Source organism: Eucyclogobius newberryi, unplaced genomic scaffold (assembly GCF_026437365.1).
Source record: "Eucyclogobius newberryi isolate DKJ021-1_F unplaced genomic scaffold, fEucNew1.0.hap1 SCAF_19, whole genome shotgun sequence".
NCBI classification, from domain to species: domain Eukaryota; kingdom Metazoa; phylum Chordata; class Actinopteri; order Gobiiformes; family Gobiidae; genus Eucyclogobius; species Eucyclogobius newberryi.
This window is the reverse complement of record NW_027315823.1, coordinates 2,117,991-2,128,634: the sequence shown is the minus strand read 5'-3', so window position 1 is coordinate 2,128,634 and position 10,644 is coordinate 2,117,991.

Sequence of the window (10,644 nt, the reverse complement as noted above, 5' to 3'; positions counted from 1 at the left end):
TGTCTTCCTGCAGTCTGATCCTCACTGCTGCTACTGCATCAGAGGTCGGGATGCAGGTGAACAGGGACACAACATCATATGAAACCATGAGGTCATCTGGGTCCAGTTGGAGATGTTTCACTTTATACACAAAGTTGTGCGCGTTTTCCACATGATGTACCGAATTCCCCACAAGCGCAGCCAATATAGTTGTTAAATGCTTGGCCACATTGTAAGTGATGGAATCTGTGCTGCACACTATGGGTCTGAGTGGAACCTCCTTTTTGTGTATTTTTTGGGAGGCCATAAATGCAGGGCATGGCTTCACCAGGATACAGTCTGTAATACAGAGGCCGGTCTATCGCTTCCTCTTTTTCCAGCCTTTGTAAACAGTCTATCACTTTCTTCTTGTAGCCACTGGTCGGATCTCTTTTCAAGCGCTCGTATGTGGTCGTGTCCTCGAGGAGGGTGTGGACTTTGGCTTCGTAATCAGCTGCGTTGAGAATCACAGTGCAACGTCCCTTGTCTGCTGGGAGGATGTTGATGCTATGATCTTTTTCCAGTGCTGAAAGTGCTTTTCTCTCTTCAGATGTGATATTTGAAGGCGGTGGTTTGGCACTCTTCAGGGTCGCTGTGACACGTAACCTCAGGTCTGCAGCCTCCGATTCAGTCATTTTGTTGTTCCTAATTGCCGTTTCAGTGGCTGTGATGTAGTCCTCTGTAGGGATGTGTTTAGAGGTGACAGAAAAGTTGAGACCTTTAGAGAGCACCTCCTTTTCTGCCTGTGTCAGAACACGATCTGATAGGTTCTTAATCCAATTGTTTTTGCTGGTCGCTAATTTGTCTGTCTCAGTCCTAATGTCTAGCTCGACCTCACCTGCATTCTTTTTGTTCAAAAGAATGTTGAACTTCTTGATTTGGCGTTCTTTGCTCTTCTTGTGCTGTGCTTCTTGTGCTGTCTGTGTAAAATCCAGCACTCTTTTGAAAGCTTCTTCAGGGAGTATGCTGGTTAATTTCTCCTATAAAGTTCCTGCTCTGTCTTTCAATTTATCAATTCTGACGTTGTTTTCCTGGATCCTTTCACTGAGCATCTGCATAAGGCTCCTTCTCCAAATCTTCTCTGCTCTGTGTCCTCTGACCGGTGATTTTATCTGCAGGCTCTTCGGGATCATGTTGTTCTGTCTGCATCTAAGATTGAACCTCAAATGATTCCTGTTGTCTGCTAGTTTCCTGGCTACAGATTCGAGTTCCCGAACTGAATCCAAGGTTTTAGGCCCAAAATTCTTGGAAATATGTCCTGATGGTTTCATATGATGTTGTGTCCCTGTTCACCTGCATCCCGACCTCTGATGCAGTAGCAGCAGTGAGGATCAGACTGCAGGAAGACACCATCCTACAGGAAAGGACCAAACTGACACCTGAACACATATGTAAACTGTTGGACATCTGTCTGAACACCACTTACTTTCAATTCCGGGGACAATTTTACAGACAGATTCATGGCTGTGCCATGGGCTCGCCCGTCTCTCCCATAGTGGCCAACCTGTACATGGAGCACTTTGAGAAGAAGGCACTGTCCTCATTCTCAGGCATAGCCCCAAAACTATGGCTCCGCTATGTCGATGATACTTTTGTAACAATTAAGAAACAAGAGCTGGAAACCTTCTCTGATCACATCAATGCTGTGGACCCACATATCAGGTTTACAAGAGAAGACGCTAAGGAGAATCGCTTGGCCTTTCTTGATTGTTCCACGATCAGAGGAGAGGACGGGAAACTCCAAATAGAGGTATATAGGAAACCTACACACACGGACCAGTATCTGCTCTTTGGTTCCAACCACCCACTACAGCACAAGCTGGGTGTGATCAGAACCTTACAACACAGAGCTCAAGGTGTGCCCAACAGCTCAGAGGGCAAGAAGAAAGAGGAAAAACATGTCCGAAATGCCCTCTCAGCCTGTGGTTACCCCGCTTGGGCTCTCAACAGAGTGAAGAGAACCAAGAAGCAGGACAAAAGGGAAACTGAACAGAGAAGGAAGGGTGTTTCTATCCCTTATGTGTCTGGCCTGTCGGAAAAACTGCAGAGATTTTTTAGACAACACGAAGTCCCTGTTTATTTTAAACCAGGAAACACTTTAAGACAAAAACTGGTTCACCCTAAGGACAAGTTGCCGACTCAAAAACAGAGCAATGTAGTTTATTCAATCCAATGCAGTGAAGAAAGTTGTAAAGAACGGTACATAGGTGAGACAAAACAGCCTCTACACAAGAGGCTTTATCAGCACAGAAGAAATACTAGTTCAGGACCACAGAGCGCCGTGCATCTCCATCTTGAAGCCTCTAATCACTCGTTTGAAGACGGTGAGGTGAAGGTTTTAAGCAGGGAGAAAAGATGGTTTGAAAGAGGAGTCAAGGAAGCTATTTTTGTTAAAAAAGAAAGACCTTCTTTAAACAGAAATGGAGGGCTAAGGTTTAATCTTCCTGTTATTTATAATGGGTTACTGAACCCCTGGAAAGGTAGAGGACATTCAGATGCTAATCAGGGTGGTTGAGCCAGGGTCTCACAAAGACAAAGAGGATTCTAATAGCCCATTAAGATTCTGAATAGGCTAGCTCGGTAGATTCAAGGGGGAAGTTTCTGTTGAAACAAACAACTCCTTCTACTTCAGGAAGGCTCCTCCCAATGGGTGGGTCTTACCACAGAACAGTATTAATATCGGAGTTCTCGATCTAAATTCTTTTGTTGACAATGACTCTTGGATGAGAGTCGAAACGTCTATTTTTTCAAACTGAGTCCAGATGACTACAACTGAAGCTTTTTCTACTATGGAACACGCCTGGACGAATGAGGGATTACACCGACATATTTGTTGAAATTGGTAGCTGTGTCTCAGACCACATGACCCTGACCTGTGGAGTGCCCCAAGGGTCAGTCCTGGGTCCCCTTCTGTTCAACCTCTACATGCTGCCGTTAGGTCAGTTGATACGCAGTGAAAATGTGTCCTATCACAATTATGCAGACGACACCCAGATCTATGTTTCACTATCGGCAGGTGACTATGGACCAGTAGATTCACTCTGTCACTGCATCCAACAGATCAGTGTGTGGATGCAAAACAACTTTCTCCAGCTGAACTCAGACAAGACTGAAATAATCGTTTTTGGCCCACAGAAACAAAGAGAAAGTGTTAGCGGTCACCTCCAGAGTCTCGCTCTAAAACCTACAAACCAAATTAGAAATCTGGGGGTAATAATGGACTCAGACTTGAACTTTAATAGCCACGTAAAATCAATAACATCAGCAGCTTTTTACCATCTAAAAAACATTGCCAAAATCAAAAATATAGTGTCAAAACCAGATTTAGAGAGACTTATTCATGCGTTTGTCTCCAGTAGATTAGACTACTGTAACGGCCTGCTCACTGGTCTCTCCAAACGAGCTGTAAAACAGCTGCAGTACATCCAGAACGCTGCTGCTCGGGTCCTGACTAGAACCAGGAAGTATGATCACATTAGTCCTGTTCTCAGGTCTCTGCACTGGCTCCCTGTGGCTCAGAGAATAGACTTTAAAGCAGCTCTGCTTGTGTACAAGTCTCTCCATGGCCTAGCACCAAAGTACATCTTGGATATGTTAGTGCCATATGAACCATCTCGGACTCTGAGGACCTCAGGGACCGGCCTCCTGCTGGTGCCCAGAGTCAGGACAAAACATGGGGAATCTGCGTTTCAGTTTTATGCAGCTAAAATCTGGAACAGTCTTCCTGAAGATGTGAGACAGGCTTCTACTCTGACAATGTTCAAATCTAAGCTAAAAACAGTTTTGTTTAGCTGCGCATATGACTGAAAGGATTTTTTCTTTGCACTCTTCTCTTTTGTTTGTGATTTTATTAGTTTAGAAAATCAGTTGGATTGATAATTTTTGATTTAGTTAATTTTATTGTATTTCTGTTTCTGTAATTTCTTTGTGATTTGAATGCATTTTTCCTGCTGTGAAGCACTTTGAATTGCCTTGTGTATGAAATGTGCTCTACAAATAAACTTGCCTTGCCTTGCCTTAACTTCAACTTTGCACATTCTTCATAAATGTTAGTTTTTCTCTCCCTTTCACCTTTTTTCATGTCTAAACCTAGACCAATCATGGCACATAACAAGTGGAATAATGTCTAAATAATATAAATGCATCGATAATCTGCACACCCACTCCACCAAATATATTAAAAATAAGTGGGAAAATGTAACAAGGGTGAAGTCTGCAATAATGTCAATAATGTCAACGTCCGTGTGCACCAACTAGTCAACAATGCATGGCAGCCCCACATAAAATCATACAACGAAAGAAGATTACAATGGATCCCTTCTGGAATCAGGTGGATAATATTTATAGGATATTTGGATGTTTTAAAAAATAACTGTAGCCACATCTACCTTGGGGCTGGCTAACAGAAATGTGGCTGCCAGTCTGCTCCAGCTGCCTCACTGAGACGTGTCATAGGAAATCAATTTAACACTTTTGACAGGTCTTGTACCGTACTTTTTTTAAAAGCCTTTAATTTCCTCAAAAACCGGCCGTGCGATTTATAATCCGGTGCGCTTAATATATGGATTCTTTACTGACCTCAAAGCGAGTTTGTGTGGTACACGGTGTATACATTAATAATCCATACACTAATAATCTAGTGCAAAATAATACATTGCTTTACATATTCCTTTCTTACCCTCTGCGGGCGGTCTTGAGGGTTCTTTGCTCTTCCTAGCCATGCACTTTGATGAATTGAGATGTCTGATGTTTTTTTCCTGGCATCTGTTGTAGCCACTCCTCCAGTTTGGGGGTCACTCCGATGACCACAGGCACCACTATCGCCTTCACCTTCCAGGCCTTCTCCAGCTCTTCTCCCTTGGTATTTCTCCAGTTTCTCCTCTTCCTTTTTCCTGGTGTTGCCATCACTTGGTAGGGCATCAGCTACTCCTAAGGGCACCAACCTGACCAGGCAGTTTAGACTGAATGACACAGGTTATTTGTGCTGCAGCTGAACTGTTCTTTTACAATCTTTCACAATAAGATAAGACAAGATAAGATAAGATATTCCTTTATTGACCCACATGGGGAAATTTCATTGATGCAACGCCGGTAGATACAGAGGTAGATACAGAAGAAGAAAAGAACAGATCACTTATAGGAAGTTTGAAAAACATTCTTAATAGAAGATCTCTTATAAACAAAAACTCCAATAGACAAAACCTCCCATTACCCAACAAGGGATGGAGGGGAAAAATAATAAAGATAAAAAATAAATAAATAAATAAATAAATACCATTGCATGTGACCAATAACAGGGAGCCTTCAGTAGGGATAGTCTGTCTTTCTTTTTTGTTAATTCAAACTAGTACTCAAGTGTCGCCTCCAGTGCCGCCGCTCCCATTCCACACATAACGCACAGCGCATAGGGCGCCAAGTGGTCTGGGGGGCACCACATCGGCCATGCCGGGGCTGCGGTGCGTGGAGAGAAAGCGAGCGGTGCCCATGCTGCAAGCGAAGTGCACGCCACGTAATTAGAGCACGGCGACATTAAGGGCTTTGACATTGTGCTGGCTTGTTTCGTTGTATTCTTTTTCCTGGCCTCTCTCTCTAGTCTCTCCTCCCTTGGAACACAAGAGGGAACGGGCAGTGCAGATAGGCAAAGTGAGAGATAGACGAGGAGAGTGAATCACAGCGGATGCCGTGCAGCGAAGTCTGAGGGGGGCATTGTGTGGGCTTCTATGTGACTTATCCAATGAATAAACACATATCATTGGCAATACTAAATCAATCAAATGTGAAGAAAATATTTCAACCTGTGCATTTCTTTCAACTAAAATTACAATAAATACATATTGGTAATTCATTAGTTATGCAATTTTCTTTTTTTTTTACCCCTTGAAGTCAGTGATGAGTCGTTCCTCGCTTGTGCTGCAGTGTGATGTTAGCTTACGCAGACAACACACTAAAAGTACCATACGTGAGTCAATAATTGTTTTATTCATACAGTTAATAGTTTTGTTTATCTTTAGTTTGTGCTGCTTAGCAGATATAATCCTAGTATAAGTAGTCTACAGAAATGTTTCAGTGATGCCAGCTTTTCTGTAACAGCAATTGAGTTCCAATTGTGTTGACTGATTATAAAATGTATCTATTTATTTATTTGTATTTCTAACTAATACTACTTGTATTCTAAAAAAATACAGCACTGATTCTTTCAGTTTACAGTACATTTCACTGGCAAGGACCACGTTACAACAATGGAATATAAGGAAATGTTTATTGATAATAGTGATGATAGATCGATGATGGATCGATGAGCGTTAGGTGGGTAGAGGCTCAGGGAGGGAGCTCCGTCTCAGGTGATCAGCCCAGACGGTTCAGAACCCCCCTTTCCATAGATGGTGATGTGTTACGGTGAAGATGAGGGTGGGGTCGAGAGAGCAGAGACAACCAGAGATGTTGGGATAGGCCTGTATAAATAGGGCTTCTGGGTAATTGGATGCGTGTTTGCTGGAAGACGAGTAGTAGAAGTTGAGGCGTGAGCCACCTCCTGAACCTCAGTCAATGATTAACAATCATTAACTACACTTGCAAGGATCACGCCACAACAATGGAATATGAGAGATGTCTATTGATAATAGTGATGATGGATCGATGATGGATCGATGATGGATCGATGATGGATCGATGATGGATTGATTAGACTTGGCTGGGTAGAGACTCAGGATGGGGGCTTCGTCTCAGATAATCAGCCCAGTCGATTCAAAAACCCCAAAGATGATTTAAAATGAACAAAGATGATCTGTGTCTCAACGTAAAGCCTGGCTGAAAATGAACTCGTTAACTGGTACGAGAGAGGAGTAGCTGGATGGAATCTAAAAGACGACAAACGAAAGCAGTAATAATTAGTTTGGACGCTGAGAAGGCCTTTGATTCTGTTAGCTATAGCCATATATATTTAAAGTGTGAAACAAATTTCAAATCAACAATTTAATCATAACAAATATTGGGGCTCAAGAATTAAAATCAATGGTCATCTGACAGATCCACTGACTCTGGATAGGGGGGTCAGGCAGGGTTGCGCCTGGTCTCTTCTCCTGCTTTGTATTTGCAACCATCGACCCAATTTATTAAAACATTTAAAATAATTCAATTCTGTAAGGCAAGCAAACGAGCGGCCAGTTCTGAAAGTGTCACCTCCAAAACACTTCCATTACATCTTATTATTTCCAACTATGACATAATGAATGCAAAGTAACAATAATTAAAACAACATGTACTTTTTAAATGCTGAAATGTTTAGGCCTCTCGGGGTTTCTGTCCTGGTGTGTTCTCTCATTGTAAAAGTTTCCCAAGACAACTTTTTGGTATAACATTCACTTACCTCACTTTCCCTCTCTTTCTCTAACAGGCTTGTTTTGTTGCTGTTCTGATTAGGGCTCATTTGGGTCAGTAGCGTTGACAGTATCCAAACAAAATGTCTCCCGCTCACTGGAGGAGGAGGAGGAGGAGGAGGACATGAGTGGCATTGGGCTAAACACGTGGAATAGACAAACATGAACTGTAACGACAGAGCAGGGGACGCCTATTAGACCTTATGTCTCCTCAGGCCATGGGGTTTGGGCCATATTTGGCTCTTAATTTGGCAATAGAGATAATTTACTGACTTTTGGTTTGAAACCTTGATTTGACATATATTTTAGAAATATACTGTATTTAGTTAGTTATTTCCTTTCCTGCCCAATTTACATGTTTACTACACTAACGTCCCCTTTTAGAGGCATTTTGTACCACTTTCTTTGGACCACTTAAAAAAACGTTTACCCCGAACTTTTTTACAATTACAATTTCAGCCAACGTAATTCTTTAATGGTCCTTTGAAAGAACAAAGGTCCAAGTGTGCTGAAAAAAGCACACACATATCCCATGTTCTATAATGTGAGTGTGGTCAAATGGCTTTAAACCTTTTTATCGACTTTTGGCATCTCAGAGTGACACCTTTAGCCACGTTTCAACTGGCCCTCCTCCCCCAGGCTGGCTCACTTTGGAACATCTTAGAACGGTTCTAATATTGGTGCTCTGTCCTGTCCATGCACATGTCCTGGCGGTACAGTGCCTTTAGCATGTGACATCTCCCAAAGTTTACTATTAGCTTTAGCTGATAGACTGATATGATATGGACTGAATTAGTGCAAACAGTAAACTGCGATAAGGTTCACCGTTATAGTGTAAAATATGCTGTTGTTTTTTAAGGTTTTAGCTTATACCAAACAATGGACAAGGACATATTTTGGTAAACGTTATAATGTAAATACCTCTGTGGTGTAGCCAGGCTGCTCTTGTGGCCGGCTGGTTGGAGATGTGTTGTTCTCAGGTGTGTCGTTCTCAGGTGTGTTGTTCTCGGGTGTGTCGTTCTCGGGTGTGTCGTTCTCGGGTGTGTCGTTCTCAGGTGTGTGGTTCTCAGGTTGTGGTTCTCAGGTGTGTCGTTCTCAGGTGTGTCGTTGTCAGGTGTGTCGTTCTCAGGTGTGTCGTTCCCCGGGTGTGTCGTTCTCAGGTGTGTCGTTCTCAGGTGTGTCGTTCTCAGGTGTGTCGTTGTCAGGTGTGTCGTTCTCAGGTGTGTCGTTCCCCGGGTGTGTCGTTCTCAGGTGTGTCGTTCTCAGGTGTGTCGTTCTCAGGTGTGTCGTTCTCAGGTGTGTCGTTCTCAGGTGTTTCGCTCTCAGGGGTGTCGTTCTCAGGTGTGTTGTCCTTGAGCTCCTTTGATTCATGAAGGTGGCATTTGTTGCACTGAAAAGTCGGTCTAAGCAGGTTGTGTGACTGCAGCAGGCCGGCAGGATCTGTCCTCTTGTGGAAGCAGATTTGTGCACCTGATGCCAAACGTGGAAGTGCTTTAGCTGACCTGTCATAGCACAGCTGCTGGCGGTGCTGGCACACTTTTCTGTGCTGCTCTACGATGCGCCGAGAGGGGACTTTAGCAGAGAGAATAAAGCATGCTTCTGTACTCTAATAGACCACTGTAGGGTTCTTTACTGTCAGCTTTAGTTTTGTCAAGGATGTGCTTGGCTGTTTGTCTTTTCAGCGAGATCATTACAAGCCCAAGGATATCTTGGTCATGTGTAGGAAGTCCCATAACTCCTCTGCAAAGTGCTCAAACTCTGCTGTGCTGTTGCAGGGGCCAGGGGCCCTAGGATCTGGTGAGTCCGGGGCTCAGTCCAGGCCAGACAGCGTGTATCAGAATTTGAGCTGAGGACCTGAAATAACAATTTTGGAAAAGCAGGGAGCAATCAAGAGACTAAAGGACAATACATGTCCGAGGAGTAAGGTACAAGCTCAAAGAGAGACACTTATTCCACTGCTTTTAACAACTTTTCACTGCAAAACTCCTTCTAGTTTGAAAGAAGCCATAATATCTCAAATACCTAAAGAAGGGAAGGATGGAGTCGACTGTGCCTCATATAGACCAATTTCTATTCTGAACGTGGATCATATATAGACTTAAATTATGTTCAAAAGAATGGAGCAAATATTCCCAAATTGAATCCACAATGATCAGGATTTACACACAGCAAACACAAGACAGCATAAGGGGATCGTTTTAGCATAAGGGGATCATTATAGCATAAGGGGATCGTTATAGCATAAGGGGATCGTTATAGCATGAGGGGATCGTTATAGCATGAGGGGATCGTTATAGCATGAGGGGATCGTTATAGCATAAGGGGATCGTTATAGCATGAGGGGATCGTTATAGCATGAGGGGATCGTTATAGCATAAGGGGATCGTTATAGCATGAGGGGATCGTTATAGCATGAGGGGATCGTTATACGTTATAGCATAAGGGGATCGTTATAGCATAAGGGGATCGTTATAGCATGAGGGGATCGTTATAGCATGAGGGGATCGTTATAGCATAAGGGGATCGTTATAGCATGAGGGGATCGTTATAGCATAAGGGGATCGTTATAGCATGAGGGGGTCGTTATAGCATAAGGGGATCGTTATAGCATAAGGGGATCGTTATAGCATGAGGGGATCGTTATAGCATGAGGGGATCGTTATAGCATAAGGGGATCGTTTTAGCATAAGGGGATCATTATACCATAAGGGGATCGTTATAGCATAAGGGGATCGTTATAGCATAAGGGGATCGTTATAGCATAATGGGATCGTTATAGCATGAGGGGATCGTTATAGCATAAGGGGATCGTTATAGCATAAGGGGATCGTTATAGCATAAGGGGATCGTTATAGCATAAGGGGATCGCTATAGCATGAGGGGATCGTTATAGCATGAGGGGATCGTTATAGCATAAGGGGATCGTTATAGCATGAGGGGATCGTTATAGCATAAGGGGATCGTTATAGCATAAGGGGATCGTTATAGCATGAGGGGATCGTTATAGCATGAGGGGATCGTTATAGCATAAGGGGATCGTTATAGCATAAGGGGATCGTTTTAGCATAAGGGGATCATTATAGCATGAGAGGATCGTTATAGCATAAGGGGATCGTTATAGCATAAGGGGATCGTTTTAGCATAAAGGGGATCATTATACCATAAGGGGATCATTATAGCATAAGGGGATCGTTATAGCATAAGGGGATCGTTATAGCATGAGGGGATCGTTATAGCATAAGGGGATCGT